Source organism: Rhincodon typus, chromosome 8, assembly GCF_021869965.1.
Source record: "Rhincodon typus isolate 14 chromosome 8, sRhiTyp1.1, whole genome shotgun sequence".
NCBI lineage: Eukaryota > Metazoa > Chordata > Chondrichthyes > Orectolobiformes > Rhincodontidae > Rhincodon > Rhincodon typus.
In genome coordinates, this window is record NC_063339.1 from 42,300,958 (window position 1) to 42,311,565 (window position 10,608).

Consider the following 10,608-nt stretch of genomic DNA (forward strand, 5'->3'; position numbering starts at 1 on the left):
GGCCGGTGAGGCAGTGACGGTGAGCGCGGGGCCTGTGAGGCAGTGACGGCGAGGGTGGGGCCGGTGAGGTAGTGACAGTGAGTTTGATATGCACGTGAACTTACCTTCCGGTCAACACAAATTTTTAATTTTAGTTTTTAAGAAGTTAATAAAAAACAATATTCATGCTCTCTGTAAATGTATACTTCTGCTGGTATATGTTGAGAAAACCCAAGGTATTAACCATGACTTAGAAATCGTTTGAAGTAAGTCTACAATGTGTACCCTTGGCAAATGACGATGCCGGCTGCATGGGAATATTCATAAGATTGATGCTAAATTGTCAAACAGTGAGCAAAATTTAACAAAGACATGGGTTTACATAATAGGTGAAATGCTTAGCCCTGTTCCATAGGGAGGATTCTGACTGAATTGGAAATGTAACTAATTGACATAAAGCAGATGTAACTGATACGACCAATTGGTAAATTTTCTCATGGCAGGTTTGCATATCTATTTTCCTGGTTTCCAATCATACCAGAGATTTATAATTAGCCATATTAAAAACAGGTCATGAAGGCAACATATAATATTCCCAATCTGTGTCCTAGACCTCTCAGTGGTCCAGATTTTGATCATTTACTCTTATTGTCAGTTAGAGTCATCCTTGGAGATCAGAGCTTAGCCATTTAATCTATAATCCTAAAAGTAAATTACTGCAGATGCTGGAAATCTCAATTAAAAACAGAAATTGTTAGGAATATTCAGCAAGTCTTGCAGCATCTGTGGATAAAGAAACGGAGCTAACGTTTTATTATGAAAATGTCATGTCAGGTGTAAAATGTTAACTTTGTTTCTCCATTGATGCTCCAGACGTGCTGGTATTTCCAGAATTTTCTGGTTTTACTCTTATTATCTTAACCCACTTCCCTGGTGAGTTTTGCTCAGTGCTAAAAGTGTTTGACAATTTACGGCCAACCTTGTGAATGTTCACGTGCAACAAGCAGCTTAACCTGAGAAGTGGGAAATCATGAACCAACTCAGAATGATGTTCAAATTGAAAGCCATGGGTAGCACACTGGTATTTTTCTAAATGTACTGGAAGGCATATGCATTCATAGAAACTTTTGATACTGTAATGTGTACAGGAATTAGGACTGTTTTAACCTAACTACTGTTTAATTGACTTTTTAAAAATCTGAGTTGCATTGTGGACACATATATTAAACTAAAATTGTAAAATATACTTCAAATTGATTTGTTATTTTAGCAGCATCAGATTTGTTAAAAAAAAGAGTAAAAGGTAAATTTACAGTTAGAGTTTTTATAGGCATTTTCTTAGCACTCTGTTCTGATCACTTTTGGATATTAATAGAAATACAAATGCCTAGCCTCAATGAATAGAACCATGCCATAAGAGCTCGCTTTTTTAAAAAAACAAAATCAAGCTTTATTATATATCGAACAAGCTAAATAAAACAAGTAGAATAAGTTAACACTGTAGTTTTTATGTAAAGTTCTAAGGTTTACTTCTTACTTTCCCAAGAATTCCCTTGTAAGATTCATCAATCTTAAAAGTTGTTTATTTCTGTAGGACCATCTGCACATATGCTACAATCCTCTGAAGAATTCTGCTCAGCTCCTGCTACTCTCAGAGGTAAAACTTTCATTTACCAATCCTTGACCGTAAATGCCTCAGTTCCTTGTTTTGGTTACATTTCAATACTTCCAGGTTAATTTAGCTGTTCATTTTCTTTTGCAATAAGTTACTATGTAGCACATAGTAGGTTCTCCCACTTGCTGCAAATTGGGTAATCTTCAAATATTTGTTCCCTTTTGAGATTCAAACTGAGTCGGGGCTCACCTACTTTCCATATGGTCAATGATGAGGTTAGTGCTTTACTCTGCTTACAGTGCAGGTTCGCCTAACAATCAGTCAGTTTAATTAACTTCTCGCAGACAACTGCAAACCACATCGCGTCCACACAGCAAACAGCTTTTCCAGCAAACACTCAGATAAATTGAAACCAGAGAATCTTAAGCTCCACCCATCCTCATGACAATATGAACTATTCTGGACTCAAATCAGCCCTTAAGTTAATTATGTCTCACTTAAGATTTATTTCAAAATCTATGAAATAAATGGGGTTGGCCTTTAAATTATTTCATCTCTACCCCTAAAATGAAAGAAACCATTTTTTACTGCACTTATTGCAAGTATAGCAGGCATCATATCTCTAGCTTTTTAGCTTTGTAAATTCACCTGCTGGTTTATAACTCTATCTCCTCTGACTTAATTAAAAATTGCCAGTTCTTGGGATGTTTTTGGCAAGCTGTAAAGCCCAGCATTTATTGACCTTACCTTAATATATTGATCACTCCAGAATTAAAAATGACCTCTAAAATATTATCATGAACCATGAGCTAGACATTTACTTCATTCCTTTCTGCTTCTCTTCCTAGCTGGACAGAGGACTTTGTATCAAGTATTTTGTTTGGGTCAATTCTTTGGTTCATCCACAACATTAGACAGAATAGAGGTAGCTTTATCATCACTGCCTAGTTGATAATTCAGCAGTGTGCATAGCCCATTCTTTGTAGAATCAGTCTGACTTTCAGTCTGCCATCATTGCAGGCAGTTTCCACAACATTTGTAAATATTTATATTTATTCATGCATCTGTCAATCAAAATTTAAGTATCCACTTAGTTCAGTATGAGCAATGCAACACAGAGTCATACAGCCCAGAAACAGACTCTTCGGTCCAACTCATCCATGCTGACCAGATATCCCAATCTGACCTAGTCCCATTTGCCAGTCTTCGGCCCATATCCCTCTAAACCCTTCCTATTCTTATACCCATCCAGTTGTCTTTAAAATGTTTTAATTATATCCGCCTCCACCACTTCCTCTAGGAGCTTATTCCATGTACACACACCACCCTCTGCGTGAAAAAGCTGCCCCTTAGGTCCCTTTTAAAATCTTTTCCCTCTTGCTTTAAATCTATGTCGTCTAGTTTTGGACTCCCCCCACCCTAGGAAAAAGACCTTGGCTATTCACCCTACCCAGGCCCCTCATGATTTTATAAACCTCTTTAACGTCACCCCTCAGCCTCCGATGCTCCAGAGAATATAGCCCCAGTCTATTCAATTTTAAAATAGTTATGGAAAAGGATAGAACTGATCATAAAGTTAAAGTTCTAGATTGGAGTAAAGCCAAATTTGATGGTATTAGACAGGAACTTTCAAAAGTTTTTTAGGGGAAGATTTCCCAGGATGGTTGGGAAGTGGGAGGCCTTTAAGAATGAGATAACAAAAGTTCAGAGACAATATGTTCTTGTTAGTGTGAAGGGCAAGGCTGGTGCAGGGAATGGTGGATAACTAGAGAAATTAAGGCACTGGTCTAGAAAAAGAGGGAGGTATACCTCAAGGATAGACAGCTAGGATGGAGTGAATCTGTAGAAGAGTATAGAGTAATAGGCGTATACTTAAGAGGGAAATCAGGAGGGCAAAAAGGGGACATGTGATAGCTTTGGCAAATAGAGTTAAGGAGAATCCAAAGAGATTCTATTAATACATTAAGGACAAAAGAGTAACTAGAGAGAGAATAGGGCCCCTTAAAGATCAGCATGGCCGTTTGTATGTGGAACCACAGGAGATGGGTGAGATATGAAACAAATGACACGTGTTTACAAAATATCATCTTGGCTGCATTATAAAACTAATACTAAAAAATATTAGCTATTGTTTGTTACATAATGTTGGATTCCATCTACAGTGAGACCACAGGGGGGACCCTTTGTGTGTCGTTGCTGAAAGAAGCTGTTCGGTAATTACTGCTGCTGTTCTCGTGCTGACAGCGGTTGTGCTTCTTTGGGAGATAAATGTTATCCTCCTTATTCACTAAAGAGTTGCATACTGCTGCCACGGTCAATTGAAAGTGAATTAGTTGCCAGCGATCTGAAGCGCTAAGCAGAGTAAAGGTCTGCTCAGACACCGAATTAATCAGTCATTAAATCTCATTGTACCAGACTTCAGCTTGTTGTCTCAGCAGGTAGGTGTGAAGCTTTCCTTCTCCTAGAAAGTGCTTGTAAAACTGAACTGGCTCAAGTGACATGTAGTGATCTGGTATTGTTATGAGAAGTAGAAAATTGGAATTAAACCGCCAACTGGCAAACCTATGCATTAATGTTTATGGCCCACTATTACCCTTGTTCCTTTTAGGGATAAGACCCTGTCTTTGCCTCATTGAACAAGAGCGCAAGCAGATTTACAAAATATTCTTTTGGGGGGAAGGCTTCCTGAAAGAAGTACAGGTTGGAAATGTATTCACTTTACTGTGTCTTCAATATGATTTCTTTATGACCAGTCAAACTAAGAAACTTTGAACTAGTTTAATTGGTAGCCTGTAAACTGTCCAGGGACATATTCTGCTGAACCTCAACCAAACAGCACAAATTGAGAAACACATCCTCTGAGATACTGCCATTCTTTGTGTTCTTCTAATATTGGACTAGAACAATGCCTGTTCGACAGGGACATTCAGCATTCCATGGTTGATGGGGGAAGCCCAAAATTACTTTTCAAATGTTAGGTCTTCTAGAGCAACTGAGTTCTTGGTCTCACTTGGCAAGACGAAAGTTTGTAACTCTTTTTAAAAAAGTTGCCCGTTTCACAAGGGACAGAGACTAATCTGCATGAAAGAAGTTACTTCTTTGTTCCACCCCACCTATTAGGACTTTCAGGTCCCTGTTTACCAGTTTTCTCTTCTCAGTCATGCCCGGGGCAAATGTCTGCAAATGTGTAGGGCAGCTCCAGAGAGCCAGCACTCGAATGGGTGCAAACAGTTTTTTAAATATGGTGCCACTACCAGAGATGCCGGTATCTCATGGGATATCCTGGCAGCGTCAAGTTCTTCTGGCTATTGGAGAGTGGGTAAAATTGGGCTAGTATCGGATCAGAAGGGTGCCACTGGGGCATGGTACCTAGTTAATGAGTTGACTTTCGGATATAAAGTTGGCAAAAGGGTACAGAACTGAAAGCGGAAATTTCCCATTTTTTAAAGTGAGGGCATGAACATGAATGACTCACTGTGAAAACTCCTCCAATTGCCCACCAATCAGCTCAAAAAGCTAACAGGTGTTTCTCAGTGAATCATAGACCTTGACACTGGCCAACCAGGTCACCAGAGGCTCACAGCCAATCATAGACCAATAGTTTCTGGGTCCTAAAGACTGCTATCAAGGCCTACTCTTTTTGGGCCTTGTGGAAAGAAACCCTCCATGAGAATTGACTAAAATGACACTTTCCCAAAATATGATAAGCTTCTTTTGAATTGAAAAGATTGGGTTGAACAGTAACTGAGCAGAAATGTTCACAGCTACTGCCACAGGAGGGCAGTACAGCACTGTCAGTTAAACAAATGCTGAGCGTGTGTGTTCCTCTTCTATATGCTTATGATCGATTTGAAAAATACATTTAAATAGCACATTCAACCACACAGGACATCTGAAAGTGCTTCACATCCAATTGAATATTTTCTTGAAGTGCAGTATTTGTTGAATGGGAGTGAACAGATATAGTTTAATTGAAATTCTTATTATTAGGTACTAAATATAATTAATCATGTTCTTTGTTGCAACTCAATTATCTTGTTCTTCCACATATCAAATTGGCACAAATAGTGAATTAACAACTCTAATTTAAAGGTAATTACATATTAATTAGGAGAATGAGTAGGAGCCATTCAGCCCCTTCAGTCTGGTGTGCCATCCTGCCATAATTCATCAGGTTGCACTCGTATGTATTCCGATTTTCATTTGCACAATGAACTTTAGAGTTGGCCATTTTTGCTTATTACATCATACAAAGCTAACCGATCACAGTGCTGATGGGCCTAGTGTTGGAAATGCCTTATAAATGGTCCGATGTGCTTTATGAACCATTTGTTAACTTGTAAGGTGATGTGTGCAAAAACATGTCTCTCTTTATATCTCAATAAAACTGTACTATTCAACATGCATTGATGTTGCTCATTCTTTCACCAATACAAAAGTGATCTCACACTGTTTTGTATTGGGTATACAATTTTCCATGTGTCCATCTATGCCCTCAAGGCTGTCAGTAGTTTCTTGAAGTCTGTTATTGTACTATTTTCTTCATTATTCACTGCACTTATAAGTTTTGTGTCATCTTCAAGTCTTGACACTGTTCTTGGCACACATTAAACAGTTGGAAACAAACGATCCAAGTACTAAATCTGAGGGAATTCTACTGTGTATCTCCTTCCTGTCCAAACCAAAACATTCTTCAACTCTGGGCACAATTTTGCCATCCCTGGAGGTAGTGAGTGAGAAGGGGAAATCGTTGGGCAAATTGGCCCTGGTGAGAAACTGTGTGGGTCCCTTTCTCAATCTCTACCAATTAAGGCACTTAAATAGTCAATTAATGGTCACCAAGGGCCTCAATGTGGCCTCAACTTTCCTGATATCCAATCTCATTCGTGGGCGATTGAGAAACAATGGTGAGCTGCTGGCCAGGTTGCCAGGGGAGAATCTTCAGTAATATAAACAATATTTATCTTCTTACTGTCAGATACTCCAAAGAATAGGTTTTGATAACAGTCTTTAGGACCCAGAAACTTTTGATCTCTGATTGGCTAGTAGCTTCTAGTGACCTGGTTGGCCAGTGTCAAGGGCGGTGATTCACTGAGAAACACCTGTTAGCTTTTACTGAGCTGATTGGTGGGTAATTGGAGGAGTTTTCACAGTGAGTCATTCATTTCCTAACTGCTCATGCCATCACTTTAAAAAAATAGAAAAATTCCGCTTTCAGTTCTCTACCCTTTTGCCAATTTTATGTCCATGTATTGGATTCTGGGCTGAGATGCCTTTCATTATTAATGATGCCACTTACGTAAATGACATTTCAGAAATATGAACATTGATTAGGAGAAAAAAAAATGGAATAAATGAGTTTAAGGCACAGTCAAAGAGAAATATTTTAAAGTATTCTTCAGTGACATGCAGTCAGGTGGCAGGCAGAGGCATTTTAAGCATGTGTATGAGAGGCGAAGAGAACAGTAGCTTAAAGACGATAATGGGATAGAAAAATAAACGTCTATGGCATAGAAGGAGATCATTTAGCCTGTCATGTCTGCACAGCTCGACGTAGAAGCAATTTGTCTAGGGCCACACTTCCTCCATTTCTCTGTAATTCTGAACATTCCTCCATTTTAGATAACAACCCTGTTCCTTCTTAAATGCTTCAAATGAATCTGCTTCCACCATACTATTAGGAAGTGCATTCCAGATCCTAACCACTCATTGCGTGAAGATGTTTTCCACATATGGCCATAGCTTCTTTTGCCAATTACTTTAAATCCATGATCTCTTGTTCTCAATCCTACCACCAATGGGAACAGTTTATTCCTTACCTAATTTATTTGGACCATTAATGATTTTTAATATTTTTTATCAAAAGTCCTTTCAATGTAACTTGTACCTGATTGTCATCACACAATAAACTACATCTTGTTTAATGCAAGAGCCTCTTGTCATTAGACAATCATGTGGGTTTCCTCTGTCACACTAGACCAAGTGAATCCTGCAATTATCAACCTAATAGGAGATGGTGGCAGCAAATCAAGCTTATGATCAATAGTCAAATAGCTTGTACATCACTATGAGCAGTGATAAGGATACATCATGCAACGTTGTCCATTCTCTTTGGGCCTGTCTTACAGTTATTGCTTGTCCTTATTATTTACAGTGCTACTTCAATGCTGCAGCTTCCGTGGTGCAAGACTATTGACTGTAAGTAGGAAAGACTGCAAATGGACTTGGAGGATTCCTCAAGTAGCCTACAGTTAAGCACTACCTAGTACTGCAAGAGAAAGGGAAGTGGGTCAGCAAGCATGACATAATACTTTTGGGGACATGCCTGCCACATTTAAACTGCTGATAGCGTGTCCAAACTATGGGACAAAAACAGAAGTTGTCAGAATAAACAAAGAGGAGTTAAAAGAGAATTTGTTGTCCCACAGACCCCTTCGCCCACTTCCAACACTCTCCCTCCACCTAGACCCCTCCCTCCGGCCCCTTATCTGCACTCGATCTGTTCAGTGAGAACTGTTGATGTAATATTGGTCACCTCAATTTCTCTGCCCCCGCCCCTTACCCAATCCAACTATCTCCCTCCGAACTGACTGCACTCTGTGTGTTTAGATCTAACCCTGACTTTGTCATTAAGCCTGCCACTAAGGGTGGTGCTGTGTAGTCTGGCGTACTGACCTCTACCTTGCAGAGGCTGAGCGCCAGCTCTCAGATACCTCCTCCTACCTTCCCCTGGACCATGATCCCACCATGACACATCAGGCCATTGTATCAACTACGGTAACTGATCTCATTTCATCTGGTGACCTCCCTCCAATGCTCCAAGCTGCTGGTACCCCAACCCCACACAGCTCGCTTCTACCTTCTTCCAAAACATCCACAAACAGGACTGTCTGGGCAGACCCATTGTTTCAGCCTGCTCCTGCCCCACAAAACTCATCTCTTCCTACCTTGGCTCAGTCTTCTCTCCCCAGTCCAGTCCCTACCCACGTACATCTGTGCTTCCTCTGACACTTTATGCCAGTTTCAAAACTTCCAGTTTGCAGGGTCCAGCCGCCTCCTCTTTACAATGGATGTACAATCCCTTTACACTTCCATTCCCCACCAGGAGGGTTTTAGGGCTTTCCGCTTCTTCCTGGAGCAAAGGCCTGAGTCGTCCCAAACCACCAGCTCCCTCCTCTACTTGGCCGAGCTCGTCCTCACCCTCAACAACTTTTCTTTTAACTCTTCTCATTTTCTTCAGGTCAGAGGGCTTGCCACGGGTACCTGCATGGGCCCTAGTTACGCCTGTCTCTTCATGGGGTACGCAGAACTTTCCTTGTTCCAGTCCTATTCCAGGCCCCGCCCACAACTCTTTCTCTACTATATCGATAATATCATCGGTGCTGCTTCCCTCTCTCTCTCGAATTGGAAAAGTTCATCGATTTCTTTTCCAATTTCCACCCTGCCCTCACTTTCACCTGATCCATCTCCGACTCCTCCCTTCCCTTTCTCGACATCTCTGTTTCCATTTCTGGGGATAGTCTGGCCACTAATATCCACTATAAACTACCTGACTCCCACAGCTACCTGGACTATACATCCTCACGCCCTGCTTCCTGTAAAGAATCCATCCCATTCTCACAGTTCCTCCGTCTCTGTTGCATATGTTCAGATGATACCAACTTCAACAAGGGAGCCTCCAAAATGTCCACCTTCTTCCTCAACCGAGGGCCCTCAACCAGGTCTGACCCATCTCCCATACTTCCGCCCTCATTCCCTCTCTTCCCTCCTGCAACTGCAATAGGGTTCCCCTTGTCCTTATCTACCATCCCACCAACATCCACATTCAGAAGATCATCAGATGCCATTTCTACCACCTCCAGCGAGATGCCACCACCAGACATATATTCCCCTCCCTTGAGGAAAGGTCACCTTCTGAGGAAGGTCACCGGACCCAAAACATTAATTCTGATTTTTTCTTCACAGATGCTGCCAGACCTGCTGAATATTTCCAGCAACTTCTGTCTTTGTTCCTCTCCCCTCCCTTGTCCGCCTTCCGCAGGGACCATTCCCTCTAGGACCTGATCCACTCTTCCTTCACCCCCAACATCCCCCACAGCCCCACGGCACTTTCCCATGCAACCGGCAAAGGTGTAACACCTGTCCATTTACCTCCTACCTCCCCAGTCTCCAAGGTGCCGAACATACCTTCCAGGTGAAGCAACACTTCACCTGCACTTCCGAGAATCTACTCTATTGCATTCGCTGCTCACAATGTGATCTCCTCTACATTATGGGAAATGAAGCGTAGACTGGGTGACTGTCTCGCAGAACAACTACGCTCTGCCCACAAAAAAGACCCTGAGCTTCCACTTGCCAGCCATTTTAAGACACCACCCTGTTCCCTGGCCCACATCTCTGTCTCAGGCTTACTGCAGTGTTCCAGCGAAACTCAACACAAGCTGGAAGAGCAACACTTCATTTTCCACTTAGGGACCCTGCAGCCCTCCGGACTCAATATCGAGTTCAATAATTTTAGGGCCTAAACTCTCCCACGTCCTAGACCATTACCCCACACACCAGGCCTTATTATCACATAGTCTGCCATTACACACTACATATTGTTAGTCACTAACAGTCCCCATTAACAACTATTCACCCTCCCAGCCAGATCATTATCAGCTCCTTTGTCTATCCAGCTGCATTTCTCTCTCTTTAGGCTCTATTCTTTATCCTATCGTTTACTCCCTACCCCCTCCCTATTTTCTGTATATAAGCCGATGTTTTCCCAGCCACCATCAGTTCTGAGGAAGGGTCACTGGACCCGAAACATTAACTCTGATTTTCTCTTCACAGATGCTGCCAAACCTGCTGAGCTTTCCCAGTAACTTCTGTTTTTGTTCTTAATTTACAGCATCCGCAATTCTCTCGGGTTTTATTCCAAACTATGGGATGTCAGTGTTAGACTTGCAACGGTGCTCTATGTTAGGTGAGGACATGAAAGTTGGGTATGAGTTGTGCTTGATAGAGACTTT

At 41.4% G+C, this 10,608-nt stretch overlaps 1 protein-coding gene and 1 long non-coding RNA gene across 3 annotated transcripts in view; one reads left to right on the top strand and one right to left on the bottom strand.

Annotated features, from left to right (window-relative positions):
• Window positions 1-10,582, top strand: part of LOC125483673 — an 11,397-nt gene extending 815 nt beyond the window's left edge. The window contains exons 2-4 of the long non-coding RNA XR_007262618.1: window positions 1,574-1,636; window positions 7,749-7,792; window positions 10,488-10,582. This is a non-coding gene — a long non-coding RNA (uncharacterized LOC125483673). The remainder of the gene's footprint in view (window positions 1-1,573; window positions 1,637-7,748; window positions 7,793-10,487) is intronic.
• The window catches only part of gnpnat1 (glucosamine-phosphate N-acetyltransferase 1), a 190,989-nt gene that overhangs the window by 179,309 nt on the left and 1,072 nt on the right, over window positions 1-10,608 (bottom strand). The gene's annotated exons all lie outside the window — the stretch shown is intronic.